This window comes from Rhipicephalus sanguineus, chromosome 11, assembly GCF_013339695.2.
Source record: "Rhipicephalus sanguineus isolate Rsan-2018 chromosome 11, BIME_Rsan_1.4, whole genome shotgun sequence".
NCBI classification, from domain to species: domain Eukaryota; kingdom Metazoa; phylum Arthropoda; class Arachnida; order Ixodida; family Ixodidae; genus Rhipicephalus; species Rhipicephalus sanguineus.
In genome coordinates, this window is record NC_051186.1 from 61,726,269 (window position 1) to 61,742,911 (window position 16,643).

Consider the following 16,643-nt stretch of genomic DNA (forward strand, 5'->3'; position numbering starts at 1 on the left):
CGAATAATTATACTGGTACGTCTTGGCGGTGTCCCAGTGGTTACATTGCTCGGCCACTGACCTGCAAAGCGCGTGTCCGGCCGTGGCCGTGGCGGCCGAATTTCGGTGGAGGCGAAACGCTAGAGCTACATGTATTGCGCGACGCCACTGCACGCTAAATCACGAACTACAGCTGCTCGAAATTCTCCAGAGCCTTCAACCACGGCATCTGTCGTAGCCCGAGTCGCTTTGTGACGTTAAATATAACAAACAAACCAACCAAACAGTATACTAGTTTAAGGTTGCGCTTTCTAGGGACAAGCGCAACTTTAGCATCTGCGGCGCCCTCTTTTGCAGTTTTTTGTTAGCTTTTCACTGTACCTGTCTTCTTCAAGCGCAAAGCTAAACCAGTATGTACTTCCAGCTACCTCGATATATAGCCCTCTGAGACATGAAGGCGGTTCCACACAGAGAAAAAGTGTATACAGTAGCACTCAATGTGAAAGCTGTAGGAAGTACGGGGCTGTGCCTGCCCTTCAGCGACTCCCGGGTTCACGGGCAACCGCACGCTGGTGTTCCAAACATGCAGGCTGCTCGGCGTTTATGGCGGGAAAATAAACCTTCATTATTGATGCAGTGATGCCCTCTCCACTCCTTCTTTCTTCCATTCTCGCTCTCACTGCACTCCTCCTCACCCTCACTTCAGTTTTTCTGCCCCCTTGCTGTATTATACGATTCACGGCTTAGCTTTATCCTCACGCTTATTTCTTTCCTCCTAACCTTGACTTCCCTTTTCCACCCCCTTGCTATGCTATACTATACACGGCTGTGTTATGATCTACCTTCACCTCCTCCTTTCCACCGTCCTCAACCAGCCATCTCTCCTCATTTTCCTTTTCCACCCCCTTGCTATTCTGTAGTGTACACGGCTATGCTATGCTCTACTCACCCCCTCCTCATTTCCCTCCCGCTCCCCCTCACTTCCCTTTCCAACTCCTTCCTATACTCTACTACACATGGCTAGGCTCTGCATTACCGTCACCCTCCTGCTTTCTTTCCTGCTCACCCTCAATTCTCCTTTACCCACCCTTCCTTTCCTTCCTCTTCCACCTCACTTCCCTTTCCCACCTGTTGCTTTATGTACTACACATCGCTATGCCATGATTTCCCCTCTCCTTCTCTTTTTCTTCCTCCTCAGCCTCTTTCCCATCGCTTTGCTATAGTGCACTTTATACGGCTATGCATTCTCTACCCTCTCCCTACTCCATTTTTTCCTCCTCATCCTCACTGCCCTTTCCCACGCCTTGCTATACCGTACTACACATGGCTATGACATGCTTTATCCTCCGTCTCTTCCTTTCCGTCCTGCTCACCCTCACTTACCTTTTCCAACCCCGTGCTATACTATATATACACAGCTGTACTATGCTTTACCCACCCCGTCATTCTTTCTCTCCTCTTTAGCCTCCCTTATCTTGTCCTCATCCTCCCTTCCATTTCCTAGCCCTCTCTATACTGTGCTATACGCGCTTATGCTATACTATGCTGGCTATGCTATACTTTACCCTCTCCTATCCACAATTCCGTCCTCCTCGCCCTCATGTCACTCCTCCTCTTTCTCACTTTTCCTTCGCGCCCCCTCGCTATACTCTACAATATATATACATGGCTGTGCTATACATAGTTTTGCATGCTTCATCCCATGCATGGATATACTACGTATATACGCAGACTGAGTGGCGCTATTGTAAGAGTACGTTACAATTAGTAGTGTGCGTGACGCCATACAGGGTATGCTATGCTTTACCCCTTCCTTTCCATTGACCTCCCTCTTACATTACTCCTACTCGCCATCAAGTCCCTTTCCCACCAATTGCTATACCTTACTATGCATGGTGATCCAATGCATGCCTATGCTATACATAGTTTGGTCTGCGTGACGCATAGCGACGACATGAGATGACAGCATACGGCAGCGTACGGCAACACACGAGGTCTAAAAGTCGAAGATATGCGACACTTCTCTAGAGAGCCATAAATTCTGATGTCACTTCACCACGGCAGCCAATGCAAAGGAAAGCTTTACCGCATTGGCTGAATCCAGAAGGCTAAGCTACGAGTAGTCGGCTGCTTTATTCGTAACAAGAACCATGTCTGTAGCAAGATATAAGTTTACCGAAGGTGTCTCAGCATCGGGTATCCATCGAGTGCGTATTTTCTATAGCAGTTCAGTGGTGTAGTCTCACGCGCCGTCGCGCACATCTCGTATGCCAAGCCAGCTTTGCTTCTACATATTGTTTTGCAGAGAATGGAGTCTACTTGCCTATTGTATCATTGGCTTGACCCGGTGGCATCAGAAGTGGCTTGGTGGTGGTGGTGAGATGAGAAAAGTTTTACATATGCCGTATGCTGTAATATATGCTCGCTTTATTCCTGACAGAGCCAAAGGGTTAATTCTGCTGTTTAGCTCTTGTTTCAATGCTGGCCATCTTTACTATTGAATAAATCCAGCAGACATGCGAAATTGGCTTTAGGACCAGCCCGACGCCGCTGCAGGCAAGACTGCGAGGGCAAAACATAATCTTCTCGCCTGTCTGCCTGGAGCCAACGCCACCTCCCTTCTGATTCATAAGGTTTTGAAGGAGAAGCGCAGAGGGATAAATCCTCCCTCAATGCTACATAGTTGTGGCACTTGAATACTGAACAGTACACCCGAGCCTCCTAATTTCTTTCGGCGTTCCGCGCCAGCATCGCCTCTACAAGTGGCGACTCTCGGCCGCGGGAGCGGCTATGTGTGCGCTTACACTGCCTGGGCGGCGCCACACCATCGTGAAAACTGCAGCGTTGGTTCCTTATTGAAATACATTTTTGCAGGCTGTATTTTGACTTTGAAGGCTACGTGTATATTTCGCCGGCTGAGATTCTCGATATTGCGCTACAACTCATCCTGTGTGTCACTGAATAACTTAGGGTGATCGGCAAAATATACTCGGTTGGGATATTCGCCATTGAGAGTTGTTTCTAGTATATCCATTTTAACCAACTTTACAAGTTCAAGCAAAGCTTCATTTCATTGTGAGTCGTTACTTTGTAAAGATTCTTTTTAATTTTCTATAATGACAACACTTAGGACCGTCTTTGGAAGTGGTATCCGGTTCGAAAGTAGCTTCTATACCAACTGGTGAGGCGCCGTTGAAGTACGATGTAATAAATAGATTATATTTTCTACGCTAATACTTTATAATTTTGGATCAAGCAACGATAAAGTGCGGCATAATAAATCCCAGTATTGGGCTAATTGGTTCATGATAGCGTTTCGCAGCACTCATGAAAAACAATCACACAACGAACACATAAGGATTCTCCCCATACACATGAGCACTGATAGGCATAAGTATAGGGCAGTATTGATTGGTGGGCAATATTGCACTGCACGGTAGTGAGCAGTTTCCCAGTTGCCGTCTGATGAGAAGGGCCAGGACAACAACTGCTTTTGCTATGTAAACGCTATGACAGATCGTCCACGTCGTTACGACCATAACCCTGCTAAATATGGAGCGCATTACAATGCGAACTCCTCTAGGTCTGCCTGCATATTGTTAAATCACAGGTGACTGCAGCATCAGCTTTGTCGAACAAAAGCTTTATTCTGATGAAGTAGCTAGGCAAGGGAAACAGAGGAAGCACGTGCACTTAGTATAGAAAAAGTGGACGCTAGAAACAGCTGCAGAATGCCCGAACAAAGCACAATGCTTATGCGAAAATTGAACTGAAACAAAAGCCTTTCTGATACGCAAAATATGGTCTATAATGAAATTTTTTGCTACACACGGGCGCGCAAGCCCATGTTCAGGAAAAAAAAAATATATGCTTTTACAGTTGTGTTCATACCTTGCACATTTAGAAGGTTTTCGTATGAGTCTTGTCGTCTGGTTTCTTCGGTGTCTACGCTGCCAATTTTAACATGAACTTGTTCAGCAACAACTTGTAGGTTTGGGCAAGTCGGTCCGGTTGTGTGTTTCTTTTTTGTCGTCCTTTTTTTCGCTCTGCTTCTAGTTTTTGTCACGAAGGTCGCCGGATCGCATTCCGGCCGCGGCGCCTGCATTTTCGATGGAGGCGAAAATGTATGAGGCCGTTTTCTTAGATTTAGGTGCACATTAAAGAACTCCAGGTGGTCTAAATTTCCGGAGCCCTCCACTACGCCGTCTCTCATAATCATATCCTGGTTTTGGGACGTTAAACCCCAGATATTATTATTATTCTTATTCTAGTTTTTGTTTCTTCAGCAGTTTTCAAACTTATATATTAACTGTATTTAAATAATTCTTATTCGTTTTATCAAGTAATAATATTTTACATCGACATGCGCCTGCTGTGCGTTAGTCATCCTCGAAATCATATGCATGCTCACTGCATTGCAAATGCTCGTTCAAACGATCTTCAAGTAGCCCTGTTATTTTGCCAGCCTAAACATCGCAATGTGTGCAAACTTGCTGATTCCATCACATCACCTTCTCATCTACCAACTTAGACACTGCGCTCCCTATCCCATGGTTGCCACATGTTATCTCTAACAGGCCAACAATATATATAGCTTAGGTATGCATGGCCTGGATGCCAAGTTGCAGTTCTTTACCGCGTTTGTCAAATAGTTGACAGCTGTCCCTGCTTTCTTTCTCATTCACGCGTCTATTTTGCTGTCTTTTGAAGTTGGGACTGGGAAATTTTCTTCACCCTCACCTGCGGTCGTCATCGTTACATGTTTGCTTTGAATGCAGCTTGTACAGTGAATCTATCTATCTATCTATCTATCTATCTATCTATCTATCTATCTATCTATCTATCTATCTATCTATCTATCTATCTATCTATCTATCTATCTATCTATCTATCTATCTATCTATCTATCTATCTATCTATCTATCTATCTATCTATCTATCTATCTATCTATCTATCTATCTATCTATCTATCTATCTATCTATCTATCTCAGATACATAGATACGCAGCTGCGGCTCCTACACGTCTCGCGCAATCGATTAGCCAAAGGATACTGTTCAACATGTTTGTGTGTTTCCTTGAAATAATATTTATTGATCCCTAGGGCCCGTTCTGTCTTCGTGCCTTGAATAGTGTCTTTGTGTTTGTATTTTATATGCGCTCCAAAAATGATTGCCAGTACTCCTCCCCAACACCGCTGCCTGGAAGATTGAAATAGTCGAGTTGCGAAGTCGTCAATGATGGCGTTGGACTGTGGGTAGGAAGGGCAGCGGCATAAACGACTTGCAAGCATCCGACAGCCCGTGTTACTTTGAAGACTTGTGAGTGCCAGTGACGAATGCACTGACCTCTTATGCTCCATCGACTTGGAAGAGCCGTTCGCTGGGTTCAGCGACGATGAGTGCACCTCATGTTAGTGAACCCAATTATTTACAATTCGAAAATTAACACGCTTAATGGTAATCCTTAGCCACCATAGCTCTGCCTCGAATTTTTCGTTGTCCTCCCTCTTGGTTTTTCGTGGTTCGATCGTATAGGCGCTCATATCAAGACTGGTCCAGTTTACAGTGAAATTAGGGTGTGCGCTTCCACGGTACTTTATGGTGCGACGGGGTTAGGTAACAACTACAGAAGTTTGGCAAACTGCGTCATCTAGAGAGTGCGGTGCGCGATGCATGCCTGGCAGAAATGTTTGCTTCGCACTTAACCTTTTTTGTAAGTGGCCGAAGGGAACAAAAGAAGTATATACACCTGTATTGTGTATGTAGGAAGTGAACGCATGCCATATACGCGTCGCTTTCCTTTACTCAAGCTTGCCACAATCTTTGGTATAATAGAAAGTCACAGTTTCGCCGCAATGGCGAAGCAGTCAATGCGATAGCAACAAATTAGAACGTAACGCGAAGAAAGGAAAGAAGCTCGAAATTTCCATCGCGTGGCTCAAGCGCAAAGGAAGCACGCAAAGAACACACACAGGACGAGCGCGAACTATCAAGTGTCACAAATTTTACTTATTTCTGTTTGAACACCGTGCTCGTTTCGCAAACGCGGCCGCTGCAGCGATCGAAGTGACCTGCGTACGCTCTGTAACTTCAGCGCGGGCTTCGCGGTGAAAGCACAAGACATACAACCACCCTCCTCTCTCCACGACATGAGCGCGCACGCAGGCGACCGTGCCCTGTAGGGCGAAGTGCACGGAGGCGCGCGCGCGCGCAACGCTACAAGCGGGGCGATGACCTTTAAAGCGCGCCCCTCACGCACCTCACGCCATCTTGCTGGTGAGCAAGAAAGCACGCTTAAGTAAATGGTGTGTATCAATAGCTCGCCGATAGCATGCAGCAAGACGGCACTCTTCGTGGGCTAGCGGTCTAACGCTGCGCGTTGCGGAGCGAGAGGTCACCTGTTCGATTCCGCACGTCGAAAAGTGTTTATGAAATATTTTTCTTTGTGGCTTTTATATATATATATATATATATATATACGGGACATGACGGCAACGGCAAAAACCAGCCGAGAGTGTCCATATAATTGCTATCGCAATAAAATACCAAGGCTCATTCTGTGTTTTGCATACTGGTATGCATCCCGCACACCCAGCAAATTATGTTACAGGGAGTGCTTATTCAGTAGTCGCCGGTAAGCAGTGGACACGTCAGGGTTATTGTCGTCTTCCTCCACTGACTGGCATTTCCACACCGATCCTAGAGTACAATTTTCATACCCCTAACAATATTACAGCAACGCTGTATATGGCAAGGCGAAACCAAATTCGTCTCTCCTATGCACGTAAATATTCTTATCGCGTATTTTGTCTGAAGCAAAGCGTTCGATATTATCCGAAGTTGGTTTTGCAGTTGCGAGCTTGTTTTATTTTGGCAATGTATCTGCAATATAGGCCGACCTTCGCAGGCTTTTCAATTCCACGCAAACAAAAACCAAAATGAAAACGAACAGAAGGCCAAACACAAAACGTAAATTACTAAGAACAACTGAATATCGATAAAAACCATAACACATACGACGTTCATACGTTTTAGCCACCTCGTGACTTAAATAAATTCGGCATAATATGACCCTAAAATGCGTCTTCCAACAGTGACGTTTGCGTACTGTTGGTGTTTAACGTTTCTTTCAAGCGCGAAACACTTTTGGGGCCCGGCTTGTCGTCCATCCAGGGATCTTACGTGGCGTGGTCACGCTTAAAATAATAATATTATTATCTGGGGTTTAACGTCCCAAAACAGCGAAATGATTATGAGGGACGCCGTAGTGGAGGGCTTCGGAAATTTCGACCCCCTGGGGTACTTTAAAGTGCACCTAAATCTAAATACACGGCCTTCAAACATTTTCACCTCCATCTAAAATGAAGCCGCCGTGACTGGGATTCGATCCTGCGACCTTCAGGTCAGCAGTCGAGCGCCATAACCACTACACCACCATGGCGGGGCTGTCACGCTTACAGTAACCTGCATAATACCGGCCATTAGAAGGCTAGCAATGCTCAAACCCGGGTTAAAATGAAGCAACATGGTCCAAAGTATTATAAATAACGAATATAACGAAGAAACAATCGCAATATTTAAACTAAAATTGCTAAAAACGTTTCAGAAACTTGCAGCTGACTCCGGTGCCGCGTAAGAGAGAGCGCCACCGCCTCACAGAGCGCACGATTTCTCCTCTCACAGGCTGTCTACGCCCCAAATCTGAAGGGGGCAACAATATGACGGAACTCGCTGCAGACGACGCGTATCTCAACTGCCGTAACATGCAGGCAGTCGATAAAGTAAGCAAAAAGTAGCGGACATGTCGCACGCCGACTCTGCGACTCTCCCTAACAAGATCGTACTCGTGCCGGGGAGACCCAACATGCTTATCTTGAACATTGGCGTCATGCGTCTCAAGCTAAAAACCTCTACGAACTAGACGTCAACATGAGTGAATCCACGCCAATCGGTGCTATAGCTGCCAAACACGAATATACATTTTACAAGCTCTCATATATCACTACACGATAAGCACTACTTCTGTGTAGGCACGTTTCACTTTCGCGTTATACCGATTCCTATGACGGAGGGATCAGCCATGTTTTTATTGCGATAGCAATTATATGGACAGTCTCGGCTGATTTTCGCCGTCACCGTCATTCACCGTATATGTATATGTATATATATATATATATATATATATATATATATATATATATAAAGGCCACACAGAAAAATAATTCAGAAAAACTTTCCGAGGCACGGACTCGAACGTGCGACCTCTCGCTTGCCAGCGCGCGGCGTTAGACGATAGACCACGAACAGCAACGTATTTCAGCCTGCTAACGGCGAGCTCTTTATATACACCATTTCCTTCAGCATGCTTTCTTAGTGACCACATAGATGACGTGACGTGCGCGCATGGCGCGCACTAAACATCGTCTCCCCGCTGCTGCGAACGCCGTTGCTGTTCGCCCTACAGGGCGTGGTCTCCTTCGTGCGCTCATCTCGAGGAAAGAAGGGGCGGTCTCTGGGGTGGAGCAGGGGGTACAAAGTTCACTGTGCTCGCTGCAGCAGCCGCGTTTGCGAAAGGAGCGCGCTGTTCAAACAGAAATAAGTAACAACTGTGACAATTAGTTAGCGCTCGTCTTGTGTGTACCTGTTCGTTCGTTTAGTGCGTCCTGCTTTATGTTTTAGCACTGCGCTTCAAGTGTCGAGCTGTGACGCATTAGTTCGCGCCTGTCCTGTGTGCGTTGTTTTCGTGCGTCCTTTGGGCTCGAGCGACGCGCTGGCGATTTCGAGCTCCTTTCCGTTGTTCGCGTTACGTTCCAATTTATTGCTATCGCATTCATTGCTTCGCCGTTGCGGCGAAACTGTGACTTTGTTGGTTGAGTCATGCCGCGATATAAATATATACTCTAGAGGGTGTGTTGTATTGTGTTCTCAGACATCTTTTTCATATATAGTATTAGTGTGCCTCGATTTATTCTAAACAAACACCGAACTTATGGCAAAAGAATAAAAATATATCATTTCTGCAATAGGAAACACATTTACCTACTAACACATCAAAACATGGTAGATTATCTGTGTAACAGGTCGCATGTTAAGGTTATTGCCATGTCTACATTTCGGACATCTTCCTTCACAGCTCGTTAGATGCCACAATTTACTGTTGTTTTACCTGAGTCGCAGGATGATAAGGCTTCGTTTGCGCGGAGAAACACGGTTAAGTTGTATGAAGTTTCGCACGAGTTGAAAACAAAGGTTCGAGAAACAATTTACGCGTTTATAAAGCATTATGCTCATATAAAAAAAAAACGTATCCTGGTGGACGGATTCTTCACAGGCGAGGCACAAAAAGGGACAATCTTGGCTTCTGATCTAGGACTCATGCCCTCACCGGAACAGGATTTGTCCTCCCTGGCGCACTATCTGGCTCCCACCTCAGACACCCAAATGCAGCTCACAATACAACTCTGACCCTCAGACTCCAGCAGCGGCGGAACATCTTACCACTGCGGCGGTCGGTCTAGGGAAGCAGCGGAGAGCATAATAATCTCTGGCTCCTAAAATATCGCCAGTCGGAACCTAACATGGGAGTGTTGAATACAAGGACAGTGTTAAGAGAGGCTGGAGTGGCAGATTTAATCGAGGAGTCAGAATGTATAAAGTGGGGTATCGTTGGCCTTAGTGAGATTAGAATAACTGGGTACGCATACATGGTACTAAACAATGAGCACGCCGTCTGTTACACAGGGATCCTTCTAAAGAAAGGGTACGACGTGGAATTTCAAGTCCACAATGATATTGCAGGGAATAGTAAATACTTCTGTAGTATCAGTGAATGAGTATCAATGAATGATTAGGAAGAATCACTTCGAAATCAAAGAGGAGATGGAAAATGCAAGTATTTCAGGGTTACGTTCCAACGTAAACAGATGACGACGAAGAAGTAGAATGATTCTTTGATTATGAATAAACAGTGCACGAGGTGCGCACTCGATACACCATAGTCATGGGGACTTCTATGTGAAAGAGAGAGAGAATAAACGTTTATTTGGAGCAAGCGCGCTGTGCGCCCAAGGTGGGCGGCCTCCTTATTCCAGGTAGCCGCGGGCCTTCGCAGTAGGAAGAAAGAAGAAAGGGGAACACCCGATCGTTCACTATGGTACCCACTCTCGCAAAAATACAGGAGAGATGCTCGTAGAATACGTCGAATGAAATCAACTCCGCTTGTTGAACGCCTGCCACAGGAAGCGGGAGCAAAAAATATGTACATTGAAAAGTCCTAACAGAGAAATAAAAAAAAAACAATCGATTTCGTATTATGGAGATAGAGCCATACGGAAATGGACGAGGTAGACAAAGTTAAATGTAGTGATGGCACGAATAGCCCTTAGCTTCAGAAGAACGAGAGCAAAATTAGCCGCTTAAAACAGGCCTACATTGAAGTAGTCATAATAAAAGCTGACGAGATTAGAATTACGGTCAAGAATGAACGGAAACATTTAAAAGAAGAAGAAAGTACCGACCTAGAGTGGATTTACAAAACAATAACCAGGCTGATATCTGAAGCAGCAATTGGAGTTGGAGGTGAAGCACGAATGTACGAAATAAGCAACCCCTTCGAAACTACAATATACTTAACAGAGAAACGACCGCAGATGAAAGTGACTAATTCATAGCAAAAAATAGGGTTTCCTATTGTGACAACGCTGACAAAAAAAAAAAGAAAGTCAGTAACATAAGCAATGATAACGCCAAAGATATAGAGGTCACAGTAAAGAGATGTTAGTAGCATGAAAACAGCTGAAAGGGAACTCTGCGTGCGAGGAACAAAATGCACCCCCTAAAAGATAAGCAAGGCAACGTTATCAGCCATTCCAAAAATATAGTGATGATAGCAGGAAACTTATACTCGGAACTGTACTGGTCATATGTAAGGGATCCATTCTCAGATGTATTCCAAATATGAATTCCAAGAAGACCCACAAGTGTTTCTAACCTCACTTTTCCAACGTTTACAACGTTTCTGACCTCACCCACAGGTGAGGTTAGAAGCGTTATAAGGGGTGTGTCTCAACAGTGGATCACAGCCATGCGGTCAACCAGGTAATAAAAAATTTTGTGGAGTGCAACAAACCCCTTTATATAGCTTTCATAGACTACAAAAACGCATTCTACTGAGCAGAGATAAACGCAATCCCGGAGGCATTACGTCTGTAAAGAGTACTTGGAATACTTATAAATACCCCATCTAACATCTACAAGGACTTCACAGATATTGGGCTTCTCCACCAAAAGAGCCACAGAATGGCTATCGAGAAAGGGGTCTGGCAAAGAGTACAATACAGTTAAAACTCGACCTAACGAAACCCGAAACAGAGAATAGTGCTCTTGCGCACCAGATACTGGGGGGCTCGGCGGTAGTTTTTCTCCCTGTAAATTCTCTCAATGGGACCCTACGGTGGTTGCTCTCGTTATTTTGGTTTATGCGAGAAATGATACTGATGTTCTCTTCACCACTTTTTCCCTCGGCCTGCTTACACGATCACTCCATTCATTCTCCGCGTCCGTGCATGTCGGCAGCCTATCATAGCGTCACGTGACCGTCTGCCTGGCGTGCATCGCCCGGCCACTCTCACGGACTTCTCACACGCACAGGCTTGGGTTAGCGGGAGATAGAATGCCGCGGCAGCTTCGGGCGTTACCACGTTACAATTTTTGATTTAGAAGGACCAGCAATTCCTTTCTTGATTTTACAAAATTTTCGATTTACAGAAATAATTGAAGCATGATCGTCACTTCGTTAAAGCGAGATTAAACTGTACCTTCAATGCTGTTTACTGCATGCCTAGAATGCGCACTTAAACAAATACAGTTGGAAGAAGCAAAAATGAAGATTAAAAATGAAATATTATTAATGGCGAAATTAGCAAGCATTGAAGCACAACTAAAAATGTATAATCTGTAGTAAAAATAATAACTGTCAGTAAATGACATAGAGTTCGCGATTGCAAACCAACCTTACAGTATGTGCAAGAATAGGTATACCTATAGTCGGTGACAAGCTAAGAATAAAAAGTAAACTGTACCGCTGTCCATTTGTATTATGCGCGTCCAACCACGACTGCTCTTTACCATGACGTAATGGTTAAGACGAACCAATGAAAAATGCAACATGGCGCCGTTCGCGACGAGAGGCGAGGTACCGCTGTACCGCTTCATTGAGACAGAGATCCGTCAATTCGTATTTCTTGCGGTGTTTGTTTCTCCCTGGATGAAGCTCTTTCCCACTGTTATACGCAAGTACCCAGCATCATCCTCTCCGGTCGTCATGCAATGCAGTAAAAGCTTGCGACTGTGCCGCATTTCAAGTGCACCGAAGCGGCAGCAGCTCGGCGTGTTTTACAACGCTTTAGCGCGTTCCGTCGTTTCGGCAGCGTCAAGTTGCAACACCTGAAGGTCACCACATCGGCGATTGTCTTCGCGTTCGTTCGTGTGTAGTGAAGTGAAAGGGAAGTTGGAATGTGCGCGTCTGCGTACGACTTACCGCCCGCAAACGCCATGGCATTAACGTTGCCACGTGTACGTGTGTGTGATATGCGCCGTGGTCTGTGCCTATAAAGGCCCGAACACACGTACGCGTTGCAGCGCGTCAACGCGTGACTTTTTGACGCGGCGTCGCGCCCTCTCCCTGTGGAGAGGGAGGGCGCGCAGCTTCGCGTAGCCGCGCGGAGGTACGCGGAGGTAGCGCGGGCTCGCGATGTGCTCTTGTATAACTGAGCGATATCAGGTTGGCGATACATTAAAATAGGGCCTCTATTCTTTGTCAGCAAAGCGCTGTTACGAACCGTGCGAGCGTCTGCTCGACGTTCTTCGTGGAGCGAACGCTTTCCATCCACGCTGTCCTTCGCCAGTGTGTTGGGTTTCATAGCCACCGCGGCGCCGCTTGTTTTTGTACGTTTGTTGATAGGTGGCAGCACACTGCAAGCGATGTGCTTGTTGACCGATCTGAGAGCTAGATGTTCTCTGCGCCCAGACGTCTCTTGACGCGGAGTGGTCGAAGTCGTTCGGCGGAGGAAATTCTTCGGATTGCTTTTAGCAGTGATGTTGAAAGAAACCATCTTGACTACGAGGATTTTTCACTGGACGTAGAAGACTATGAAATCACCGAGAGTGACAGCGGCGATGAACCTCCAGCTGCTCACTCACGAGCAACGAGTTGCACTTCACGTCCCCTCATGCGTTAATGTTCTTTCACGCTCGTAAGTCACTTTGATTGTATTTAATGTATAATATCCTTGAGCGAGATCAAAATAAAAGCATAGTTCCTCTTGTGCATTGCATGTATCACAATTATTGTGGATATTGTGGAGCGCCGCATGCCGCCAACGCGCTCGAGCTCGACCAGCGAAGCGAAATGGTTAGAGCGATGGAACGTGCAGTCACGGCCACAATCCACGCCTCTCGGCTAACTTTTTCGACGTTGAGAAAAGCATACGTGTGCATTCTTTTCGATATTCATGTTCCGATCGTGCCGATCAAAACTGCAACAAGCGAGTGACGCGAATTGCACACGGCTAGCGTCTCAGCATGGCTGTGACACAAGCGCTACTGAATGGGATGCTAAATGCTTGTGTTCCGTTGAAGACGTAACTCCGCGTTCCCGACTGCGCAAGTAATGACGACGGCGTATTATGTTTGCAAACCATCACCACGTTAAACGTGTGGTCCCGTACAGCAGCGATGGCGCTACTCGCCGGCGACCTACTACTGCCGCAAATCCGTCAGACAGGCTCGGTACGTACTACTCGGAGTGCCGTTCAGCTCATACGTCAATTTTAGTTCATGCAGTTTTATGTAGCACGCACAGGATTTCGCGAAGCATCGTTATGTACGGTAGCGGAGCTGAAATATAACCTTTCACACCGCAACAAATAATTAGGTGGCGAGTACTTAGCAATTTCCATGGTTTGGGAAAGTATTTTAGTCTCATATCCATTTCAGCGCAGCTCATGACTTCATCCGGTGAAAGTGGCACAGGCCGTACGTCCGCACGTCCTACCTGTTTCTATGCTAACAAACGGGTTGACCCTCCTCTTGGCGCCATCTTGAAAAGCACGGCGCGCCACCTACAGTTCGTGGGCATTGCGAGTACCTTGCACTTCACTACACTTATGGCGTATTCGGTTGGACGCTCCGGTCCTCTGGCTCGGAGTCGGCAGATGCGAAGGCAGCCCACAATCGGAGCGCGAGAGGTCGATGCAACAGAATGGATAGACCATCTCGGGCAGCCACCGCGCAACCAGCGCGGGAAGCCGCCGGGTAAACATCGACAAATGTGGTCGAGCATCCGAGCTGGCGTCATAGTCTGAGCTGCTGGTTTAAGGGCCAGACAGACGGTAAAATCTTGCCTCCGATCCGGCGTGCGGCGTCGGATGTCCGGCATGCGGCGTACGGCGATTCAGCACACACGGGACGAACGAGAAATAAGCCGTAGGCTCCGGGGGCGTAGCCAAGGGGGGGGGGGGGTTCAACCCCCCCCCCCGAAATTTTTCAGTTTTGCTTGCGTATATAGGCACGCACACATACAAACGCACGCGCGAACATACATAAAGTATGGTTGAACCCCCCCCCCCCCCCCCGAAAAAAATTTCTGGCTACGCCCTTGGTAGGCTCCGACCACATATGGCGCCTCGGCATGCACACTTGGAGGACTTCGTATCCTCGTAATGAAGCTTAAAACAAACAACTTTGCACAGCCACGCTTCGTTCTTTAAGAAAATAATAACTGAAACTACGCTTTCGTTTCGTAGCACATCGCAGCAGCTCGCCGTCACTCCCGACTCCGAGAGGTAGGCTTTACATGGCGGACCCCGGCCGCCGCTTACGCCGTTCACGATCACACGTAAGCTCGACGTAGAGCGCCTAATTGTTTTTTCCAGCACGTTTAGGCTTTGCACTCGCATGTAATGCGTTAGCATACGCTGTTAAGGTTCTCGGCATCATCGATGTGAAGGCATTCGTCTGCGAGCTGCTGACCATTTACGTTCTCTCCACCTTCAGTGGCCGCATCCGTTTCGACATGGTGCAGTTATGGCTTGGTACATGTGAACTCTAAAACACTCTAAAACGCCACGAGCACAATACAACACACGTGCACGAAGTATTAAGCGTCCGATGTGGTTCGGACGCTTAACTGTGGTTCCTTCCCGACATGAAGCCTGTATAGGACTTTTTTCAAAGCAGTTTCATGCACCGGCATGGCTCAGAGTTTGAATACTGGGCGCCCACACAGAGGACCCAGGTTCGAAACTCGTTTCATCATGGAACTTTTTTCTTATTTCGTTTTTTTTTCTTATTTTGAGCGATAGTGTTTACGGACACTGGCGGCGGCGGCGGACAACTACGGCGCCAAAAGTGGCCGCTGAAATGATCTCATAACAGCTTTCGCTGCGAAACCCCTTCCACACATGCACACGAGTTCGCGAAACGTGCGTGCGTTGTCCAAAACTGAAACGCAACTGCAACATCTGTAACTCAGTGTAACGTACTTGCAGGGTGCCTGGGTGTGCCACTCGGCTCTGTATATATCTAGAGAAATTTTTCTGAACAAAACTTGGTTGTGTGTAGCGCCTGTCCTGTGCATCTGTGTTCCTTCTTTGTCCTGTTCGAATTGGTGTTATCCAATATTGAAGAATATAAGCACAGGATACATATCAGCTTCCCGTGTCTGGTGTTCGTAACACACATGTTGCTGTTCGCATTGCTGCGCAAATGTAAACAGCTGGTTATATAACACATGTGCGACTCTTCAACATATATGTGTGTGTACCATTTGCTCATTTCTCTAGCGTCATTCCGTCACGTTTTGCTCAATGTGAAAAATTACGCCACAGTCACTTTCCCGCACATGCTTCGCATAACATCGATTCCCGCCGTGCAGGGTGCGCACAGGTCCTTCAAGCCCTTGAATACCCTTGAAAATTGAAAATGTGTTTTCAAGGCCCTTAAAAACCTTGAATTCGGACCACTTCTTGAAAAACCTTGAATTTGATGAATTCTAAATTTGAATTGGTATTTGGCATCATGAAAACGGTTTTCGTTGCTGAACGTTCGTCTTTTGTTTGAGTATTAAATGCGGCTAAATAGGTATAAAAATTGGTAAGGTTTCATGGCCGTATTTTAGAACTCAAACAAAAGACAAAAGTTCAGCAAAGAAAACCGTTTTCATTGTGACAATTACCAAATCAAATTTAGCATTAAAAAAATTCAAGGTTTGTCAAGGACTGGTCCGAAATTCAAGGTTTTTAAGGGCCTTGAAAACGCACTTTCGATTTTCAAGAGTATTCAAGGGTTTCAAGGACCCGTGCGCACCCTGCCACGGTACGTGGGATTTGCCGAATCTTTCTTCACGCTCTCGCATCTAAATTGACAATGTCTGTTCTCGCCGCTCCTGGGTAGATATAAACTGTCCATCAACTGTGGCGCATACCCGTGCACCGCTGTCCGTGGTAAACGGGTATGTGCCACACGTGTACGGAGGAAAGGGTTTCACGACGTACGTAACAGGATTTCCACGTTATTCAACAGTCGTATTCGTCAAAGCCTCTTAGCCTCCTATGTCAATTTTCGGTGTACACCAAGTTAACGAGGTGATCATCAGAGCACCCT